We start from the raw sequence: 25,082 nt of genomic DNA, 5'->3' as shown, positions 1-25,082 counted from the left end.
GGCGTGGGACCCTCCCGACCAGGTGTGGGATATGATCTCCTGGTGTGCCTGTTTGCTTAAAGCGCAGTATTGGGGTGGGAGTTACCCGATTTTCCAGGTGTTGTGTGTCTCAGTTCCCCTGGCTAGGAAAAGGGATTCCCTTCCCCCTTGCACTTCCCAGGTGAGGCGATGCCTCGCCCTGCTTCAGCTCTCACTGGTCGGGCTGCAGCAGCTGACCAGCACCGATCGTCCGGCACTCCCCAGTGAGATGAACCCAGTACCTCAGTTGAAAATGCAGAAATCACCGGCCTTCTGTGTCGCTCACGCTGGGAGTTGGAGACTGGAGCTGTTCCTATTCGGCCATCTTGCTCCGCCCCCAGAACTGGAATTTAATGACCTACACCTCTGACTCCTTAGTTCCATGGGTCTTTCACGATATCATTACCTCCAAATCTTTCAGGGAACCTTAGAGCTTTAGGTAGACACTAAGGAACATAGTAATATTTTTAGAGTAAACATTCACCTTCTTAAAAAGTTTAAATTATGACTAAATAGAAAGTGACTGTAAAAGTGTGATATTGTAGAAAGAAAGATAGCAAAGGCTTTTGAATGTGTATGTTGAGAAAATAAGAGTAAACCTAATTTCTGATAAGTTAAGGCAGACATTAAGCAGACAAAAGGACAAGGAAGAGAGTGTTAAAAAATGTTTTATTAATAAGTTGAGGCTCGATGATGGAATTTTGAAACGCTTTTTTGAATTACCTCCTATCCACAATCCTCTGACTTTCTTGTTTTCTTCTCTCTACACATTCTCATATTTCACTGTTTTTTCCTCCTCTGTCAAATATTTATTTACTTCTTTTTTATTATTCTTCGTTTAGACTTAGACTTCCTTCTATTTTTACTCTACATAGTATTTTTCATATGTGATATAATCTAGTTTCATAATTACATTTTGATAAAATATTCAAGGAAAAAAACTAAAATGTTCAGCCTGGAATAATAAGACTATGTAAGCAATTTAATATAATTTCAAAGAAAACTGAATTCCCTTTCATTTTGCATATATATGACATATCTTTCTGTTCAAAAGTTTTGTACATTGTAGTTCTTTCTACATCATTTTCTTCACAATTTTATAAAATGCATCTGTTTTCTTTCTTTTTTTTTTTTTTTAGACAGAGTCTCGCACAGTCGCCTAGACTGAAGTGCAGTGTGCAATGGCGTGATCTCGGCTCACTGCAACCTCTGCCTCCTGGATTCACATGATTCTCCTGCGTCAGTCACCAGAGTAGCTGTGATTACAGACACAAACCATCACACTTGGCTAGTTTTTTGTATTTTTAGTAGAGATGGGGTTTCACTCTGTTTACCAGACTGGTCTCGAACTCCTGACCTTGTGATCCACCCTCCTTGGCCTCCTAAAGCAATGGGATTACAGGCGTGAGCCCCTGTGCCTGGCCACATCTCTTTTCATTTGTACTGCTCCCTATCCTTTCTTCCCTGTATTTTGTACATACCTTGCACTTGCTTCAGTAATCCTACCCATATGCTTTACAGCCTTCCTGATGTATTCTCTTATTTCCATTCTCATATTTTCCATCCCAGCCAAAATGCATAGCTAGTTGGACAAAGTAGATTACTCTTGTATATGTACGGAGGAGGAAGATTTTGCAGTGAGAAAGACATAAAATAAGTTAGATTATAGGGAGAAACAAGACTGAGGAATAAAAAAAATTTAAAAAAAAACTTCCAAAATTCTCTGTCCCACCTTTTTCTCTTTTCAGTTTTCTTTTAAAATTTTCTTGTGGAAAACTGTGTATCCAACTGTGTTATTCATTTTGCTACTGTGATGGTTAATTTCATGTGTCAATTTGACTGGGCAGTTGGGTGCTGTGATATTTCTGCAAACCTTATTTTAGATGTTTCTATGAGATTGTTTCTGGATGACTTTAGCATTTACATTGATAGGCTATGTAAAGCAGATTACCCTCCCTATGGTAGTGGGCCTTATCCCATCGGCTGAAGGCTGGTGTGAAGCAAGACTACCCTCCCCTGTATGAGAGAACATTCCTCCTGTCTGAACTGAGACCCTGACTTTTCTTGCCTCAAGACTCAAACCGAAACACTGATTCTTCCCCAGTCTCAAGCCTGCGAGCCTTGGGTTTGCAATTACGCAATCAGCAGTCCTGGATCTCCAGCCTGCTGATTGTAGATCTTAGGATTTAGCAGCCTCCGTAATTGTGTAAGCCAATTCCTCATAATAAACCTCTTGATTTTTATACATACTTTTCTTGATTCTGTTTTTCTGGAGAACCCCGACTAACACAGCTACAGATGACTAAATGTAATTTGCCTAAAGATTAACTGATTATGCTTTCTTCAGATTTGCCAATATTTATAGATCAGTAAATGGTATCATGATTCATTCAGTTGTTCATGATATTACCTCCTTCAACACTTCCCTTTCCACTACCTACCCCAATTAGTCTAGATATTCATCTGATCACCCCTCTTTCAAATTACTTACATGTTTCATCTGATTTATTGTATACACTTTTTAAACTGATTACCTGAATCAATTTTTGTCCCCCTCCAACCAGTCTCCACACAGCCGAGAAGTTCCTTACAAAAGAAATCTGACAATTTTACTCTCTTGCTTAAATTCCTTCAGTGTGTTTCACTATTTTGGAAAGAATTTGGAAGCCCTTATTACCTACAAAGTCTTGCATAATCTGTCATCTCCCTGCCACATTAGTCTCACTTCATGATATTCTTTCATTCTTGCTTTACTTTCCAGCCACATGCACCTTGTCATCTTCTGCCTCTTCACCTTTTGCATGCTCTTTACATAAGCAAAGCTATTATTTTTAAAAGATTGTTTATGACCTGAGTAAAGATAAAGAAATAAAAATGTTTGAGGCTACTGCCTGAAATTATCTTTTCCTCTTGTTTTTTTTTTTTTTTTTTTATACTCCTTAATCATCTTTTACTGAGGTCCTAGGTTAAAAAATACCTTCCTGAGAAAGCCTCCAAGGATGCTCAGATGGTTTGTTTCCTTCTTATGTATTTCCATAGCAGTTTGCCATTTTCTTTCTCAGCCTTTTGTTTAGGAGTGATGTTTGAAAAGCAATTCTCCATGGGGTTTCTGTACATCTTCATAACAACTTTATCGTAGACTATCTTTTGGGGATGTGTGCAAAGCAAATAGCCTTGGAAGATTAATAGACTCTTCCACTGAAAGACAGGGCAGACAGTTTTTCTTACCAATGTAACTTAGATAATATCCCTCTCCTGGCTAAGGTGAGACAGGTTACCAGATACCCCTTATATAAAATTGGGGCCTCTTCCACATGATGAATCTAGAAAACATTATGTTAAGAGAAACAAGCTAGTCATTAAAAGCCATATATTCTATGATTTTTTACTTACATGAAATGTCAAATATTGGAAAATCTATAGAGACAAAATGTAGATTGGTAGTTGCCTAGGGTTGTGGGAAGAGAGTAGGTTAATGGGGAGTACCTGCTGAAGTGTATAAGGTTTATGTAGGGGGTGATAAAAATGTTCTAAAACTGATTGTGATGGTGATTACATAAAGCTGTAACAATACAAAAAACTATTTAACTGTTCACTTTAAATTGATCAATTGTTTGGTACATAAATTATATTTTCAATAATGCTGTTTTTTTAATGTGTTTATGATTTGAATAAAGATAAATAAATAAAAATGTCCTGGACTTCATAATCTCAGGGTTCCTCAGGTATACAGCAAACCCCCTGTATGCATAGCATCTAATTGGGACCATATTTGCATAAGCTCTATGAGATGTGGGTGTGATTGAGTAGGGAGAACTGCTGTGAACAGGATGCTCAGGTTGCCCGCTATGCTGTGAATAATAGTAATTTTTCCTTTACCCAGAAAACTCAGACCTTCTACCAGGATTCAGGAAACACTGACAGGGGAAATTACCAGGTCAAAAGTAAAGTAAAATCTCAGACCCTTCATGGTTTCTGACAGTCATCATGTACTTAATTTTTGTGTGTATTCTTGAATCCCTCTTTTCTGTTGTATAAACTTCTCTGTCCTTTTCCTCACACAGTGTGTAACAAAGAGCAGACAATTAATAAACATTTATTGACTGACTGACAACAATGTTGAAGTAAGGAATAAAAGTTAGGAAAAAGCTGATAGGTAGGTCTGCCAAATGACTTATAAAGTAATCTAACTTTTCATTATTGAAAGCATTATTAAATATTAAAGAACTTTCTTCAGCTGGGTGCAGTGGTTTACGCCTGTAATCCCAAAAGCTTGGGAGGGTGAGACAAGTAGATTACTTGACCCTAGGAGTTTAAGACCAGCCTGGTCAACATGACGAAACCCCTATCAAAAATAAATAAATAAATAAATACAAAAATGAGTTGGTGTGGTGCTGTGCACCTGTGGTTCTAGCTGTTTGGGAGGCTGAAGCAGGAGGATTGCTTGAGCGCAAGAGGTGGAGGTTGCAGTGAGCAATGATGACCCCACTGCACTCCAGCCTGGGTGACAGAGTGAGACCCTGTCTCAAAACAAACAAACAAAAAACCCTCTTTAGATCTTTAACAGACAAGTCAAATACTTTCTTTTTTTTTTTTTTTTTTTTTTGAGATGGAGTCTTGCTGTGTCACCCAGGCTGGAGTGCAGTAGTGTGATCTCAGCTCACTGCAACCTCCACCTCCCTGATTCAAGCAATTCCCCTTCCTCAGCCTCCTGAGAAGCCAGGACGACAGGTGCATGCCACCACGCCCAGCCATTTTTTTTTTTTTTGTATTTTTAGTAGAGACTGGGTTTCACCATGCCAGCCAGACTGGTCTTGAACTCCTGACCCCAGGCAATCAGCCTGCCTCGGCCTCCCAAAGTGCTGGTGAGCCACCATGTCCGGCCATACTTTAGTATTTTAAACAATTTGGTTCACATAATGATCCAGAAATTCCCCATTAGTGCCATATTATTTAATAGACCCAAACAAATTTTTGTATATAAAATATGTGTCATCCTGTTACATTATTCTCTTGTATCACTTTTGTCCCTAGGGAGCAGTATAATCACTCTAGTTTGCAAATTGTGAAGTTGAAATACCATGGAATTTCACCTATGGAGAAAAATCTTTATGAAAAAGGTGACAGAATTGAACTGGGCTTTCTAGCAGTAATAGAACTTTGATTCAAGATGGGAAGTTAAAAGGAAGGAAGTAGGCAAAGTCATAGAGAGCAGATAATTAAGGTCAATTTAGCCTGATTTGGCTACAGCTCAGAAAAACTTTAACCAAGAAAGAATGAGAGTGTGACAGAAAGTTATATTCAACTCTTATTTATGTTGGCTTTCAATGAAAGTTTTGGTGTTTGGTTGAGTCTATACTTTCCTTCATGGTCATATATACTAATAATTTGTACATGGAAAGGCAAAAGAAAAACAATTTCAAAGTGAAAAATATAGCTGAATGATAGAAATGAAGTTTCTCTGGTAAAGTCAGACTCTCTTGCGTTTGTTCTGAAGGCACATTTTTTTCCCCCACTCTGCTGCTTTGCTATTTCCAGTGACAATAGGGGACCATTAAGAAAAATACTCCATAAGATAAGCTTTATCTTCTTGCTCACTACCAAATTCAAACACAGAGTATGCCTGTGAACAACTGCTAATGATTTTTTTTTCTTTTGCTTCACCCCTTATACTAAAACTCTGTGAAAGACACAAGTGAAAGACACTGTCAATCAGAGGGTACAGAATTTAGAGTCACTTTGTGATGCAGGCTTGAAAAGTATGGTTTCTATGCAAACTTAAAGTGATAGTTATCCATATACCAGCAATTATCAGTGGAAATTTCAAGATTGCCATTGTAATTTTATAATGAGAAGGAAGATGACAGTGTGTGATCCCATCAAAAAATCGAAAAGGAGAGAAAACCATCACCTGATTAACTATTTTGAGATGGAAATTAATGGTGTTGGTGACTAGAAAAAATGATCTAAGAGAACAATGCGTATCATGTTCTTGATACTTAAAGTTATTCAAACAGATTTAGAAGATGATATTACTCTAATTCATGCAATGAGTAATAGTATAATTTTTAAAGTACTGCCATTCTATTCTAAATTCAAATACATTCTATCATTGAAAATGTTATAATGAATAAGAAATCATTTAATTTAAAAATCACCTGCTTAAATCTAAACCCCTATGAAAGCAATAATAATTTATATTTATCTTGTTATTATTTTTTAAGTTTTCTTGAGTTTCAGATCCTTTACCTTATGCTTTTCATATAATATTGCTAAAGTAGTCACTTAGCTTGGATACCTTTCCCTTCATTTATATGTAAGAGAAGAAAAATATCTATTTTTAATTGTAGTAAATTAACAATATTTCTAAAGAGTTTTCTTTTTTATTGCATTTATTTTGTCAAATCTGTCTGTATATGTCCTACTCCAAATGTTGTAACTCTTGAGCCAGGCACTATTTTTTCTTAAACTATTACTTCCATACATAGTACATAATACACATAAACACTTTGCTCTTGTTTTGAAGTTAACCTTGGCATAAAATTAAATTTATAAATATCCCAGTTCAATAATGTAATTGCAAAACGATTTAACTTTAGCAAAGACTCTCAGAAACACAAAAGGGGGATGCCATTTACATGATAAGCAAACTATGTTTAAGTCCATTTTTGTCAATATCTCTCTTCTTCCATCATTCCTCCTACGTCTATGTATTTCATACCTATGTATTCCAGAAACTGGTTTAAATCTCTCAGTTTTCTATTTCAAAACTGTCTCAAACTTTCTACATTTACATAACTTTTTTTCATTTTCTACCCCAACCACCTACTTTCTATTCAGTGCCCCCAACCTGCACCTTCCAGGATATAGGATTTTCTATTATAACTTTCTTATATAGTGCCTGAACTTTCTTTCCTATTTAAATTAGTTTTGACTCACTGACTTTTCCATGTCTCTACTTCATTCATTACTCTGATCAAAATCAAATGAGGGAGAGATTAAGTCTGTGAATGAACCAGACATTAGTTATCACTTCCCCTGATACATAGGTAGTAGCAAGTGGTAATACAATATTTTGTTTGGTTACTATTACTGTTGGTACTATAATTGTTTTAATTTGACAAAAGTACCTCCCATAATAAATAGCAAAAACTAGGATATTCTGAAAAGAGGAATCTATTTAATACATTTGTTAAGTCCCAAGTATCATAAAATTAGCATGGCATATGTGCTAAATTAACTGTACAGGGTTTTAAAATAGTTTTTGTGCTACCAAATGTTAAAAAATAATAAAAGAAGAGAAAATAAAACCATGTGGCAATTTAGACTTTGAACATGGAAACTTCCATTACTTGGAAAGGAAATAAGGTAGCTAAACAGATCCTTATGATCTGTGTTTCACACGTCTTTTAATATAAATTAATGGTCATGTTATCCTCTTAAACCATTTCTAAGTTTTTATTTGAGATTCCACCATAGGTTTCTGCACTAAAAATTTTAAATGGTGTTCATTCATTCGCTTATGAATCTAATAATATTCACTGGGCACTCACCATTTCTCAGGTACAGTATTGAATATAATGTATACAGTGGTCAACAGATATAGATGAAGATTCTATTTCAAAAAGATTTGTTATACAGGAAAAACATGAAAATGTTTTCCAGACTGGCAGATCACTTGCAAATGACAAGGATACTATGGTCCCCCTGAAAATTTACCCCTCTGAAATGGAGAGCTGACAGGGAGTAGTGCCACAAAAAGGAACAATATGTCATCAATGATGAAAATATTTAACACTTACTGAGAAATTACAACACACTTTGGTACAATTGAGGAAGTAACAAACACTGCTCTGGGGTATTTAAGTTTATTAAATTATTTAATCTTTAAAACGCAATTAAATGTTTACTATTATAAACACAAATTTGCAAAGGAGGATACCACAACCTAAATAACTTGCAATCTATTTAATTGTAATAACTTGTAATAACAATGATTTATTGTTTGAATTTGAACCCAGGCAGTCTGCTTTGGAAACTTCCCTTTCCCATCCCCTAAAAAATACACGTCTCAGCATAATATTAAAATGAAGTAGAACTAATGTGATACATTTGTATTTTGCAACATAGGCTATTACTAATAAAATTCATGATAGCAAAATAGCAAAAAACTTTTTTTTGCAAGAATATAGGCTATATTTTCTAAAACTTCAGTAGCAAAAGGGAGAAATGAAATAAAAAAAAGTCATTATCTTAAACACAATAATACACCATTAGTGACATTTGTCTTGTTTTAGTGGAAAGATTATTTAGTATAGGAAGATCATCCTCTTTATTTGAGCTAAAATTACGCCCCCCCACCCCCAAAAAAAGAGAGAATACAAAGAGAAGGAGAGGAAACACTACAATTACTGCTAAAGCACAAAAATAGTCATTCAATAAACAAACTTCAAACTGCTCTCAGAAAACAAAAAAATAAAAAAAAAGTCTTTAACTAGCCACGGTAGCTCATGCCTGCAATCCCAGCACTTTGGGAGGCGGAGGCAGGCAGATCACAAGGTCAAGAGATGGAGACCATCCTGGCCGACATGGTGAAACCCCGTCTCTACTGAAAATACAAAAATTAGCTGGGCATGGTGTCACATGGCTGTAGTCTCAACTAGTTGGGAGGCTGAGGCAAGAGAATCGCTTGAACCCGGGAGGCAGAGGTTGCAGTGAGACGAGATCGCACCATTTGTACTCCAACCTGGCACCAGAGCGAGGTTCCGTCAAAAAAAAAAAAAAAAAAAAAAAAGACTATATTAAATACATTAAGTTGAGTCAAATGAAATTGATATTCAACTCTTCCTGTTCTTCAAGAATGGCACTTTTGTACGGTTTAGCCTAATAGAAAAATTACAGATTAAGTGGAGGTACTAGTTCCCAGAAAAAATAATATACTTTATACTTAGGAAGAAATAAGAAAATGATCTATGAGAGAAAGAAGAAAGCGTAAAAGTTTATTTTAAAACATAGTATCATTTTATTTTTTTATATAAATTTATCTGCAATTGACAAATATTTGTATATCTTTATGGGGTACAATTTATTTATATTAATTTATTTGCAATTGACAAATATTTGTGTATCTTTATGAAGTACAATGAGTTGTTTAGATCTAAAACTACATTGTAGAAAGACGCAATCCAACTAACTATTAAAAGAATGCCTATGAAGAATGAGATAAGGAATTTTCTAGGCATGAATAAATAATTTGGAACAGGAAATCAAAAAAAAAAAAACTAAATGTGAGTTACAGTAAATTTTAATACAGCCAATATCAGAGTTGTATGAAGTTTTCTAGAGGGGCTCAAGATTCTAGTAGCAGGTGACAAGATAATAGATAATATGACCTTTTAGTCAAAAACCTATAAGCCTATTAGCTAAGTTATAGTGATGCTGAATTTCTAATTATACATAAAATACTTTTTAAGCTACCCTTTTTTGATAGCTATGTAAGAGGTTTTATATATGCCCTTTGCAGATAATCTAATGAGTATGTCACTCCCAGTCTTGCCTCCCCCTTATCCAATTTCTATACTGCAGCCACAGTCATATTTTATAATATAAATCAGATCAAGAGGCACTCCTGATTAAAACTCACTCTCCTTTCTCCCTTTCCTTATGTCTTTCTCCTTGTCCTTCCTAAACCCAATGTAGGCAGACTGAACTTTTATTCACATTTTCAAAAACTCAAAGCCCCTGACTAATTCAGGTGCTTAATACATACTTCTTTTCCTAGGACCCCACTCTTCTTTTCACTACTGGGAAACTGGCTCTATGCTGGACCTTCAGTTTCAGCTTAAATATCCTTGCTTCATAGAGGCAATGTTTAAACACATGGTCCAAGGAATATTGTTTCTATTCCTGATGTTCATTGGGCCCCAATCACATCCTTGTAGAACTTCTCATTTATAGTTACAATCATCCCTCAGCATCACTGGATGATTAGTTCCAGGACATCCCACAAATACCCAAATCTGCTTATTTTGAAGTCCTGTATATGAAATGGTGTAATATCTGCCTATAAGCTATGCATATCCTTCTATATACTTTAAATCAACTCTAGATTACTTACAATAGCCTCCCTACCTGCCAGCCCTTCCAGAGGTCCCTGCCTGGCTGCTCCTGCAGGAACAGGTGCACAGCACAGCCTCTGCTGCCCAGCCTGGAAGCTTTACCAGTGGTCCCACCTGAGTATTTTCCAAGAGTCCTGGAAGCACTTTGGATCCCCTAGCACAAACAGTGCCCAACTTCAAGATGGCAGAATACAGAGCCATGGGCTCAGTCTCAGTGCCTCAAGATTGCAGCACATAGCTTGGGAGTGTCAAGCTGAGATCTGTGGCTGGTGCTTGAGCAGACATGGGAGACCTCAGTCTCAGGACACTGAAAAGGGATGAAAGATGTGTGGTTTGTGGACTGGCAGAGTAACAGAACATGCCTCCCCTCACAGGGCTGGTCTGGGAAGGATGTAGCTAGCCTTTCTGCCAACTGCAGCTTTTGCCCAAGGGAGTCCCATAGCCCAGAACATCTAACAAAAGAAACACATGTACAGCGCCAGTAATCACAAGAAGTTTCCCTAAGGCCCAGGAGTGGACCTGGAGAGGAGAGGGGGGTCATGTCTCTCCACAACCCACCACACGGGCCCACCACAGAGACTGCTGCAAAGGCACTGAAATACAGAAAAGCCATGCGGCTAAGTCTTTCTGCTGGCCATTACTCTTCAGTGTCACCTACTGAATGGCAGCCCAACTCTTACAATACAAAGAATATTCTCAAAATATACATTGCCTGTGAAAAATAGGACTACAATCTCGCAACAAATACACGTTCTGTACAGAGCCTTGGCCCTCTGAATGCACCCAGAAATGGAGCCAGCTGACTACACTCAACCTATATTACAGTTAAACACTCAAGAGAAATAAATAATATGAAACCAAAAGTTCCATCCAAATGACAGCTAATCAAAAAGAGGAATATTAGCCCCCTTGATGAGAATCAGTGAAGGATCTCTGAACATTCAAAAAGCCAGAGTATTCCCTTACCTCCAAAAGAGTGAACCAGCCCCCCAGCAATGGTTCTTAACCATACTAAAATCACTAAAATGGTAAACATAGAATTCAGAATATGGATAGAAAGGAAGCTCACCAAGATTCAGAAGAAATTTGAAATCAAATCCAAAGAATTCAATAAAATGCCAGGAAAACAATCCAATAAAATACTACAGAAATTGAAAGATGAAATAGCCTTTTTTAAAAGAACTAAACTGAGTATCTGGAATTTAAAAATTAACTACAAGAATTCCTTAATACTGTTGGGAGCATGGATAGCAGAGTAAATCAAGTTGAGCAAAGAATCTCTGAACTTAATGACAAGGTCTCCAAAGCAAGTAAGTGAGACAAAAAATAAATTAAAAAAAAATTAAATGGACAAAAACTCTAAGAAATATGGAATTATTTAAAGAGAACAAATCTATGACTTATTGGCATTCCTGAGAGAGAAAAAGAGAGAGTAAGCAACTTGTAAAATATGTTTAAGGATAGAGTCCTCGAAAATCTCCCCAATCTTGCTAGAGAGATTGCCATGTAAATTTTAGGAACACAGAGAACCCCTGCAGGATACTGTAAAAGATGAACATTCCCAAGGCATGGAATCATCAGGTTCTCCAAGGTCAACAAGAAACAAAAGTCTTAAAAGCAACTTGACAGAAGGGTCTGGTCCCTTTTATAAAGTGAACCCCATTCTGTTAGCAGTGAACCTCTCAGAAAAAAACTGACAAGTCAGAAGAGACTGGAGCCCTACTTTCAGCATCATTAAAGAAAAGAAATCACAACCAAGAATTTCATATCCTGCCAAACTAACCTTCAGAAGCAAATGAGACATTGGATCTTTTTCTCATGAGCAAATGCTAAGGGAATTTGATACCACTAGACCAACCTCACAAGAGGTACTTAAGGGAGTGGTAAACATGAAAATTAAAGAACACTATCGACTGCCACAAAAACACAACTAAGCTCTCAGCACACAGATACTCAAAGTAAATACATAATCAAGTCATCAAGCCTACAAACTAGCTAACAACATGATAACAAGTCAGAATCTCATATACCAATACTAACTTTGAATGTAAACAGTCTAAATGTTCTACTTAAAGGCATAGAGTAGCAAATTGTATAAAAAGACAGGACCCCATTGTCTACTGTTTTAAAGAGACCCATCTCACATGTAATAGTACCCACAGACTCAAAGTAAAGGAATGGAAAGAAATCAATCATACAAACTGAAGACCAAAAACAGCAAGAGTAACCACTGTTACATCAGATAAAACAGACTTTAATCCAACAACAATCAAGGACAAAAAAAATGGCATTATATTATGTAATAAAAAAAGGTTCAATTCAACAAGAAGACTTAACTATCCTAAATATATATGCACTAAACACTGGAGCACTCAGATTTATAAAACAAGTTCTTCTTGACCTACAAAAAGACTTAGATAACCACACAATAATAGTGGGAGACTTCAACACATTACTGAAATCATTAAACAGGTCTTTGAGACAGAAATCTCACAAATAAATTCTGGACTCAAACTCAACACTTAACCAAATAGATCTAATAGACATCTACAGAATACTCCACTTAACAGCCACAGAATATACATTCTTCTCATCTGTGCACAGATTGTACTCCATGACTAACCACATGCTCTGCCATAAAGCAAGTCTCAATTAATTCAAAAAAGTAGAAATCATACTAAAGATACTCATGAATGAAGGTCAAATAAAAATCAAAATTAATACCAAAACCATCTCACAAATCCAAACAATTACACGAAAATATAACATTTTGCTTCTGAATGACTCTTGGGTGAACAGTAAAATTAAGGTTGTAATCAAAATATTATTTGAAATTAGTGAAAATACAGACACAACATACCAAAATGTTTGAGATGCAGCTAAACTAATGTAAAGAGAAAAGTTTATAGTGCAAAATGCCTACAGCAAGAAGTTAGAAAAATCTCAAATGAACAATACAACATCACACTTACAGGAAGTGGTGAAAAAGAGAACACATCAATTTCAAAGCTAGTGGAAAAAAAGAAATAACTAAAATCAGAGAAGAACTGAACAAAATTGAGACCTAAAAATCCATACAGAAAATCAGTGCAACCACAGGTTAGCTTTTAGAAAGAATTAAAAACAATTGATAAACTGCTTACTAGATTAATAAAGGACAAGAAAATAAAAAGAGAGAATTTCCAAATAAGCACAATCAGAAATGACAAAGATAGACATTACAAGTGATCCCACAAAAATACAAAAGATCCTCAGAGACTATTATGAATACCACTATACACACAAATAAGAATACCTACAGGAAATGGGTAAATTCTTGGAAACACACAACCTTCCAAGATTGAACCATGAAAAAACAATGAAAACCTGAACAGACCAGTCATGAGTTCCAAAACTGAATCAACAATAAAAAACCTACCTGTAGCAGGAAGTCAGGGACCTGGAACGGAGGGACCGGCTGAAGTTGTGGCAGAAGAACATAAATTGTGAAGATTTCATGGACATTTATTAGTTCCTCAAATTAATACTTTTATAATTTCTTATGCCTGTCTTTACTGTAATCTCTGAACATAAATTGTGAAGATTTCATGAATACTTGTCACTTCCCCAATGAATATCCTTGTGATTTCCTATGCCTGTCTTTAATCTCTTAATCCCGTCATCTTCTTTGTAAAATGAGGAGGATGAATGTCGCCTCAGGACTCTGTGATTGTGTCAACTGCACAAATTGTTTGAAGAGCATATTTGTTTGAATATGAAATCTGGGCATCTTTTAAAAAGAACAGGATAACAGAGATGTTCAGGGAACAAGAGAGGTAAATTTGAACTGGCTGCAGGTGAGCCGGACAGAATAGAGCTATATTCCTCCTCTTTAATAAGCAAATAGGAGAAATATCGCTGAATTCTTTTTCTCAGCAAGGAAGATCCCTGAGAAAGAGAATGCGCCCTGAAGGTAGGCCTATAGACGGCCCCTTTTTAAGGCGTTCGGTCTTTTATGGTCGAAGCCAATGGGATGAAATAAGTCGCGGTCTCCTATAGTGCTCCCAGGCTTACTAGGATGGGAAAATTCCAACCTAGTAAATTGTGGTCAGACAGGTTACCTGCTCTCAAACCCTGTTTCCTGATAAGATGTTATCAATGACAATGCGTGCCCGAAACTGCATTAGCAATTTTAATTTCACCTCATCTGGTGGTCCTGTGATCTCGCCCTGCCTCCATTTGTTTTGTGATATTTTATTACCTTGTGAAGTATGTGATCTCTGTGACCCACACCCTATTCGTGCACTCCCTATCTTTTTGAAAATCGCTAATAAAAACTTGCTGGTTTTACGGCTCGGGTAACATCACGGATCCTGCCGACATGTGATATCTCCCCCGGACACTCAGCTTTAAATTTCTCTATCTTGTGCTCTTTCCCTTTATTTCTCAACCCAGTCGAGACACTTAGGAAATAGAAAAGAACCCACGTTAAACATCGGGAGAGGGTTCTCCCGACACCCACCAAGCGAAAAGAGCCCTGGGCCAGGTAGATTCATAACTAAATTATATCAGCACAGAAAACAAAGAACTGGTACAAATCCTACTGAAAGTATTCCAAAAAATTGAGGAAGAGACTTTCTCCTCTATTTCATTCTATGAAGTCAGCATCACCCTGATACTAAAACCTGACAAAGACACAACAACAAAAATAAAATCATAGACCAATTACTCTGATGAACATAGATGCCAACATCCTCAATGAAATACCAGTAAACTGAATCTAGCAGCACATCGAAAAGTTAATTCACTACAATTGAGTAGGCTTCATTCCTGAGAATGTAAGGTTGATTCAATATGCACAAATCAATACATGTGATTCACCACATAAACAGAATTAAAAACAAAAATTATATGATAATCTGAAGATTCTAAACTAGCGTTTGATAAAATTTAACATCCTTTCGCAATAAAATCCCTCAACAAGCTAGCCATCAAAGGACTATTCCTCAAAATAATAGGAGCCATCTGAGACAAACCCAGAGCTAACATCACATTAAACTGGCAAAGTTAAAAGCATTTTCCTTGAGAACTGGAAGAGGGTAAGGATGTCCACTGTCACCACTCCTATTCAACCTAGTACTAGGAAGTCTTAGCCAGAGCAATCAGGCAAGAGAAAAAAAAAAAAGGGCTTCCAAATAGGAAAAGAAGTTCTCAAAGTATATCTCTTTGCTGATGATATGATTATATACATAGAAAACTCTAAAGACTCTGCCAAAAGGCTCCTGGAACTGGTATACTTCAGTAGAGTTTCAGGACACAAAATCAATGTACAACAATCAGTAGCATTTCTAGACACCAATACTGTTCTAGCCAAGAGCCAAATCAAGAACACAATCCCATTTACAATAGCGACCAAAAAGTAAAACACCTAGGAATACATCTTTTTTTCTTGTAGAAAAGATATCTATAAAAAAATAAAAATAAAAAAACCCTACAAAAACTGCTGAAAAAAAACAGATATAAGAGAAATAAATGCAAAAATGTGCCATGCTCATGGATTGAAAGAATAAATATCATTAAAATGACCATACTGCCAAAGCAATTTACAATTTCAATGCTATTCCTATCAAACTATCAATAACATTCTTCACAGAATTAGGGAAAAAACTCTTTTAAGATGCATATGGAACAAAAAAAGAGGCCTAATAGCCAACGCAATCCTAAGCAAAAAGAACAAAGCCAGAGGCATCACATTACCCAACTTCAAGCTATACTACAAGGCTCCAGTAACCAAAACATCATGATACTCACATAAAAACAGATATGTAGATCAATGGAACACACTAGAGAACCCAGAAATAAAGTCACACACCTACAATTATCTGATCCTTGACAAGCTCAACAAAAATAACCAATGGGGAAGACTCCTTATTCAATAAATGGTGCTAGGGTAACTGGCTATACATATGCAGAATAATAAAACTGGAACCCTACTTTTCACCATATACAAAAAAATTAACTCAAGGAGGATTAAATATTTAAACTGAAGACTTCAAATTGTAAAAGTCCTAGAAATAAAACCTATGAAATACCCTTATCAATTTTGACCTTGAAAGAATTTATGGCATCATCTTCAAAAGCAACTGAAACAAAAACAAAAATTGACAAGTGGAACAGACTTAACTAAAAGTTTCTGTACAGTAAGAGATATTATCAATAGAGTAAACAGACAAGTACAGAATGGGAGAAAATAATCACAAACTATGCAATCAACAAAGGTCTAATACCCAAAATCTATATAAGGCACTTTAATCAACAAGCAAAAGGCAAATAACCCCATTAAAAAGTGGGCAAAGGACATGAATAGACACTTCTCAAAAGAAGACTTACAAGGAGTCTGCAAACATAAAGAAAACAGTTATCATCTCCACTGTGGTGCACAGTTTGGAGATTTTTAAAATAACTAAGAGGTGAGCTATCATTTGACCCAGGAACCCCCTTACTGGGGAAGAAAAATAATTTTACCAAAACGACACATGCAACCGTGCATTCATAGCAGCACTATTCACAATAGCAAAATACTGAATTAATCCAGGTGCCCATCAATGGTGAATTGGATAAAGAATATTTGTTACATGTATACTGTGGAATACTATGAAGCCATTAAGATCAAAATCGGCCGGATGCTCATGCCTGTAATCTCAGCACTTTGGGAGGCTGAGGCAGGTGGATCACCTTAGGTCAGGAATTCGAGACCAGCGTGGCCAACATGCTGAAAACCCGTCTCTACTAAAAATACAAAAATCAACCAGGTGTGGTTGTGGGCACCGGTAGTACCGGACTGGGCATGGCAGTGCAAGCCTGTAATCCCAGCTACTTGGGAGGCTTGAACTCAGGAGGCAGAGGTTGCAGTGAACTGAGATCGCACCATTGCACTCCAGCCTGGGCGACAGTGTGAGGTTCCGTTTCAAAAAAAAAAAAAAAAAAAAAAAGATAAAAATCATGTCCATTGTATCAACATAGATAGAGCTGGAGGTTAGTATCCTAAGCAAATTAATGCAAGAACAGAACATCAGACAGTGCATATTTTCAGTTATAAGGGGAGCTAAATATTGGGTACTTTTGCACATAAAGATGGGTACAACAGTTATTGGAGACTACTACAAGTGGAAAGGAGAAAGGAGGACAAGGGCTAAAAAAACCTACTTATTGCATCCTATGCTCACTGTCTGTATGACAGGTCCAATTATATCCCAAACCACAGCATCATGCAATATACTTTTATAATAAGCCTCCACATGTGCCCCCTGATTTTATAATAAAAGTTGAAAAAAAAAATACTGGGCCATAGTAAGATAGCCTAGGTAATGCCAAACTGCTTGGCCTTGCTAGTAGATGGTGAGTTAGTTTTACAAGTTGACATCTCTAGATTTACATATTAATTATTCATATTTCAACTGGTAATAAATACACATTTTAAACAAAATAAAATGTTACACTCACATCTTCAGCTTTATTTTTATCTATTTTTTAATTTAAAGAGAAATATATTCAACCTGAAGAATCTTCCATGCTGAAATTATCTCAGGCTTTGAGATTTACTAAGCTATCCTTTGAGACTTACATACACTGAACATCAGGTAGATAATGAGCTTTGGGCAATGTAGGCAATAATTCCTTTTCCCTTAATACCTACACCATATAGTATAGGAATTTAAATAATATGACATTAACTTCTGCTTGTGGATGTCACTGATAATGTGTCAATACAAAGAAATGAGTGAAAAATGCCTTGTTCTTTTCAAATAGCAATCTACTCCATGGTAGTTTTACTGAACAATGAGGAAATCTTACATCATTGTTTTCAGAAGGAATGCATGACATCTGAATAGGGAAGCCAGGAGAGAATTTGTCCAAATCACTAGGGCCTCCTCCTGACCTTCACCAGGAAGGATTCTTAATTTTACAACTGCTCATTTGTGCTGTCATTATGCAAAAATACCGACTGGGGGTAAAGTGATGAGTTGGTTCTGTAAGTCTTAGAAAAGAGCAGATTTATCCAATACCTTAGAGTGTACTAAAATAAATATATGTATTTTTTTCAATTTGAAAAACAATATACAAACTATGTTAAAGGAGTCAAAATAAAGTGTCAAAAAGCTACAAAGTCCCTATTTGTCCTGGAATATATTTTCCTCTACCTATTTTACTGAAAATTTTAGTTTCTCTTTTTACATATGTTCTTATCTCAATTCAGATGAGCACTAATATACCCTTTTATCATAAAAGGAAGATCTATTTGGCTGTTCTGGAGCTGCCAATCATGGAAGCCCAGCAAGGATTCAAGGATGAAGTTGACTGACCACAAACTCCAAATACTGCTCTGAGCTCAGTTTCTAAACTATTTTTCTTTTGTTCTTTGTCACAACTTGCTAAATACCTCATTTTCATTACCATTTATTGGAACTCATCTATTGGCCTGATCATTGAACGAAATGTGTCTTCCTGCACAATCCATATTTTAGCTCTTGTTTCTAATTATACAGGGTTATTAGATGCTAAAAGTGAATCTTCAGGAAGTTTTCTTCCCTCTTGACTGAATTGATGCCAATTCCAGGGGGGTTTACTGTATCCTCTGCTCCTACCATAGATTTTGTACCCCTGTTATATGTTAATTTATACTTTTCTGTCATTGTCCTAACTTTATATAAATAAATCTTTAATTATTAGCACAAAATATTCCTGAAATATGACACCAATAAATGACATTAAACTCCCCGTAATAAAACAAACAGAACTTTGTATTTGAGTAGCACCTTTGATTTAGGTCATTTCGCTAACATGGGCTGAGTAAAGAATTATCAAATAGTGCACACTAAATCCCCATATCTTAGAAAGAATGGCTACTACTCACATATTGCTTGGTCAGCTCCAAAAATTTAAAAAGCATAGTAATTTATCAATTGTCTTTAGAAACATATATAACAAGCTCAGAATTCTGGGTTCCTTGTAAGAAAGAATAATATTGGCATTCTATAACTGAAAGAAAGCTAATGACCCATTATGAGATTGAATGTTTTCATCTGAAAATTACCATTAAAATTTATTTTCTTTCCATCTCAATATAACGCTCATCTCAGTGGTAGGAAACAAAGAAAACAAGTAACACTGGGGACTTGGAAAAGAAATCACTTGAATATATCTGATTTACATTGGTAATCATATCCTGGAAGATCTAAATCTTCCATTTTAAAGCTTTTCTTTTATACTTTTATTTTAATGACCTTAAAAATATGTGGCCTACTTTTATTTTTCAAAATCTATATCTTGTTTAGCATTTAGAGGGGATTAAAACAATTTAAAGAGAACAAGTCTGTATTTACATGGACACAGCCTACTAATTTTGGGGTCTCTTTTGTATGAAACTAGCCACATAATGTTCTTTTATTACAGTTGATTCAATTGACTCAAAAAACATAGATTTGAATTGCACAGTTCAATTTACAGGTGTACACAAGTGAAAATATAGTATTTGTGGAATGTGAAACAGGTGTATACAGAGAACCAATTTTTCCCATTTGTGGGTTCCACAAGAACCTGAGCATGCATGTATTTTGATATCTGAGGGTTCCCTAGAACCAATCCCCTACCAATACCAAGGGGCGACTACGTATATTTCACTAAAGAAAATTTCTGATCTAAAAATAAGCCTCAAACAATATATTCCTTTAATTCTTGATTTTAGATTCTACACTCATGGAAGCCTAAATGTGTATCTTAAATATATAATTTACTGCAGTTTTAAAAATTATTTCCAATAATTAACTAAATTCTGTTTTTAATGTCTCATAGTTTTGCTAACAAATTTAAAAGAAGAAAATATTACTTTTAATTCACTTTAATTAAAATTTAAGCACTAATATAAATAAAAACACTGTGCTAGGAACTGAAAAGATAAACATTTAACTAATATTCTGCCTTCACAGTCAATCAAGTCAATCAAGCAAATTTCTACCTAATTATGTATATAGCAGACACTTGATATCTGTTACATCAGTACATATTGCTATTGGAATATGGAAGATAAATAGATTAGTTCTTATTTAAGGCATAAAGTATGGCTTATTGAAATGGGTTAAAAGTGATGATTTTGGTTTCTTAAATTAACCTTCTGACAAGGGGTAAAACTTATTTTATTTTGAAAAGTATTTTTAAATATATCCATCGTACTTATGCCCTATAATGTCCATTAAACACTTTTGAATTCATTATTATTATTCTAAAGGTTAAATATGAATTTTCAAATGCCTGCATTAGTTACTGTAAATTAACAATAAGATAAGAGAATAAGACTATTAATGGAACAATGAATTATAATTACAAACAAAAACAATTCAATATAGACAACTTGTTAGCAATTTATGTAAAGTGAGTTCTACTTAAACTACTTTAAGAGCAATACAGGTTTACTGTTTATAAACATACTCGTTCATGCAGAACAGCAAATGTCAAAGGAAAAGGCTAATAGTTTCATAAGCAAACTTAACAGGAACAATATATAATAGATGCCATGAGGCCTGACAGTTCTAATCAAGTTTGTAGGTAACCTTCAAACTGCAAGGATAGATTTCAAACTTAGGATCTCGTGTTCTGCGGGCGATTATAAAATAATCAACTGAGAGTTTACAGAAGTAGATGATTTAATACTTCCACTGTCTCAAAAGCTGACAAATTACATCACAAAAACTGTTTAATTAATAGTTTTGTGAACCATTTTAAAAGTAGAAAAAATGACTTTTATTTCACTTTATTAAAATTTAAGAACTAATATAAGTAAAACCATTTATTTATCTTACCATATTAGAAATTGATATGTACTCAAACATTTTATTATAAAAAACATACTTGTACACTTAGTCTCCCATGTAAATTTACATTTTGACTACTATTTTCACAAGCTTTAACAACAAAAAGAAACTACCTTCCAAAGGAAAAAAATAGTGCTGTATACTATAGACTAGCTACTTTAACGTTAATGGGAAAGGTTCTGTAGGTTATCACCCAAGGGCCAATTTGAAAACCCTGTGAGGATCACAAAGTGCTCAGTTATAAATAGCATAACTTGAGAACAAATCATTGTCAAACCAAATGTATTTTCCACTATGACAGAATAATGGCCTTGATTCTTTCAATCTACAGTAAGTGTAATCGAGCTTGACCTCAGGAAGTCTTTTAACTCTGTCCCACATGGCATAATCATCAACAAGCCAGGAAAATATGGTTTAGGTCATGCTATTGTTGGCTTGATGTAAAAGTTATCAGAGTGTGGTACTCAAAAAAAAGTTATTGATGGTTCATGGTTGACTGGGATGTATGAAATGGAATAAGGGAAGTAGTTGCCTTATGTCTGATCAAATGGTGTTATGCCAGATGAGATATCTAAGTTTGAAATTATTTCTAATCTTATACATGATTAGTAAATGACCTAAACTAACTTCTCCTATTATATCCAATTCAGAAGGGTGACTGTGAAGTAGAAATTACCTCGAGATATATATATGTACATATATACATTCATTCACTCATGCATACACACACACAAGTGTGTATTTCATCTAAGAAATGAAAAAATCAAATTATCACAAAATTTTTAATGAGGAATTAGTTACCAGCATATCTAACTTAAAACATGACTCTATATTTAAGAAAAAAAAAAAAAAAAAAAAAACATGGTGGCATGTTTACTGTTGAACAAAAATAAAGTATTATGACAAATGATGTACCAAAATGTAAGTGAAAATGCTGCAGTGTATAACCATAGGAGGACACATGAGTCTGTTGTACTTTACTCCATCTTGAAGGAATGGAAAATTATTAAACTCATAGAGAAGAATGAAATGACCCTTATGGGTCTAGGCTGTAAGTTTCACTCTTAACCTAATATTCTCTTAACAGAGAAGGTGCTTGTACATTGTCTAAAACAAAAAATGAAATCAATTACTAAGTATTTTTATAATCATTAATATTCACAATAAATATAATATCATCACCTGGTTGTACTCATCTTCCCACATACAAGATGTGGCATCTGAATTGAGAGGTTCCTCCTTAGGTATATTTGATCCTGGTGAGACATGAGAAGCTCAGGCAACTGAAAGGGCACTTTCAGTTAAGATAAGAAGTAGTAATAGCAGTAATGTACATAGCTCTTAAAGTTCTACAAATAAATTTGGACCAAAAAAATAGAAATGTTGAAAATTTTTACAATTAATATACATTTTCTTTTGGGCACATTGTTATGCCCAGACCGTTTATTCCCCGAAGAAGACCACCAGAGTCCAGAGTCAAAGCTAAGCAGCAAGGATCTTTATTACAGGTTCTAACCTGGAACTCTCCCTCGCTCGTGAAACGAGACGGGCAGGAGAGCTCCCCCACTGAGCTCCGAACAATGTTATATAGTCTAAGGAAAGTAGGCATAGAATCATTATAAAAATTAGAGGTATGATTGGCTGGAGTTTGAACAAAGCGATTTGGCAAACTATGATTGGTTCCCGCCATTTCTGATATTTCAGTACAACCCTTGAGGCGGAAGAGCAGTTTTACACAAAGGCAGTTAATTATATTGCGTCAGGTTGCACAACCAGTTTATGGCTATCTTGCTTAAACACACCTTGTGACCTGGCTATCTTACTTAAACATTCCTTGTGACCTGGCCTCAGAAAGAAAAACATGTACTTACAGAATTTACGAAACCTCTGGTACGTGCAGAGATTAGAAAGCAGAACAAAGAGTTTAGCAACATCGGGGGGTAAGGGAGGGTACGCATTTTTGTATCTTTGTGTCCTTTCATTTTTCCCCCTCCCATAAGTAACTGGATGTCCAATCTTGGATTTTCGGAGTTTTACAGTACAACCTCACTTTCTGGGTGCAGGAGAGGCTGGTGATGGCTGCGGAGGACCATGAGTTGGATCGTATCAAATCTCTCTCTGACAAATTGTAAAATCTTATTTATTACACAGGGGCCTATGGTAAATAGAAGTAATAAGGACATCAAGGGGCCTAAAAGGGGGGCCAGAAGGGAAAACATTGAAGAGTTCTACCAATTGTTAGCAGCTGTAGCGAATTGCTGCTTTTTCATTTCTAAGCTTAGTTTATGTAGACGTTGGACTCTCTCTTCAACTAATCCTGACTCATTAATATAGAAACAGCATTCCTCTTTGAGAAACATGCAGGTTCCTCCTTTTTCTGCGGTGAGCAGATCTAGGGCTCTTCTATTCTGTAAAGTTACCTGGCCCAGGGAAGTGAGTTGCCTCTGGAGAGATGCAAGTGACTCGGCTGATGCTTCCATAGCCAGGGAAAACTGTTGAAGTAACTTATCGTTTTCTATCATGGAGTGTTGTAACGCCCCTCCTGCTAGCCCCGCCGCAACGACAGAGGTGGTTAAGGATATTCCGGCAATTAGCGGTAGAAAAACTGCCCGTCTATGTCGCGTAGTTTCAGTTGGGGCAGTCCCTGCCCAGCCTATAAACTCTGCCGGGGTCAGCAGAGTCAGTCGGGGAACTAGTGTAACGGGGATACACAGCTGCCCGTCAGAGATGCTTTTGGACAGAGTTTTTAGCAGGGTCATGTTACACCAGAAGAATACACCAGGGGGAGCACGTATGGGGCTATTAGGGTATGTAGCCGCCTGGTTGCAGAGGCTGCTACTGAATGCTGAATAACAGTAGGGGTATTTTTCCTGGTAAGGGTCACAATACAGGGCTACATCGGGTATTGCAACTGTTGATAAATTAGAGTCTGGTATATAGTTTGTGGGGGTGGGGGAGGATAGGGGAACAGCGGTTAATGTCGGTCTTCCTAGGGTGGCACAAATAAAGCAAGAGGACAGGTCGCCTAAGCCAGTAAGGTTGGTGACTGCTAGCCCTTCCTGTAGTAAGGTCAGCCAAGAGAAGGGCTGCAAGTCCTGTGATAACTTGGTTTCTTGTCTGTGGATCTGTGTATGGATTAAGGGTTGAATCTGGACTAGACTTCACCACAAATATAAGTGGCTACTGGGCCAGGTACTAGTTGATGAATAGTATACCCCTCCATGTTGCGGGGTTGTCCACTGAGAGTCCCACGGGTCTCTAATTATCCAGGTATAGGTGACTGGGGACTCAGTTTGGTAAAAATACCACCCTTGTTGTTCTGTCCAGTATCGGACAGAGTGCATCTTACAGTAGCTGTATGGGCAACCTGCACTCTGGTGCCACCAATAATTTTTACAATTATGTTCAGTCTGATCATACTCAAAACAGATCATGGGTATTGCTGGTTGGGCAATCTGGAACTTAGTGAAATTGAGGAAAACTATAGTATTACACCCGGAGTGGGGGCAGCCTGCGCTAGCTAGCAGTTTACCCGCTTAGGGGGTCTCCCCGGGGTGAGTTTTGTTCTCATAGAGCCAGAACCTCCAGACATAGGGATTAGACGGCGCAGCAGTGAGGAGAGTCAGATGCATAAGGCATAAAAGCATAGGTAAGCTAGACATGGTTACGGCTATGGGGATGACGGCACAGGGTTAGCTTTAAGGGATTGTTCTTAGCTTTGTCTACAGTCCATGTAACCGGTGCTCCAGACGGCCCGAGAAGGTCGGATGCTGGGTCCACTGGTTTGATGTGTGTGTAGTGGATCCATGAAGCGATGCCTTCTACCTTGAGAGCGGTGGGAGTAGTCAGGAGTACTTGCAGTGGTCCTTTCCACCTGGGTTGAAGAGTTTCTTGCCGGTGGTGCTTGACTAGGACCCAGTCTCCTGGCTGGAATGGATGGGGCGTCGGCGGAGGTCTTGCTTCGTACAGTTCTCGTAGTCTGGGCCAAATTTCCTGGTGAATTTTCTGTAAGGCTTGTAAGGAGAACAAGAGCTCAGAGATGTTTTCAGTTTCAGGTTTGAGTAAGTCATCTTTTAGACTGGGGACCAGGGGTGGGGGT

Source organism: Macaca mulatta, chromosome 17, assembly GCF_049350105.2.
Source record: "Macaca mulatta isolate MMU2019108-1 chromosome 17, T2T-MMU8v2.0, whole genome shotgun sequence".
NCBI classification, from domain to species: domain Eukaryota; kingdom Metazoa; phylum Chordata; class Mammalia; order Primates; family Cercopithecidae; genus Macaca; species Macaca mulatta.
Note: the sequence above shows the minus strand (reverse complement) of the source record.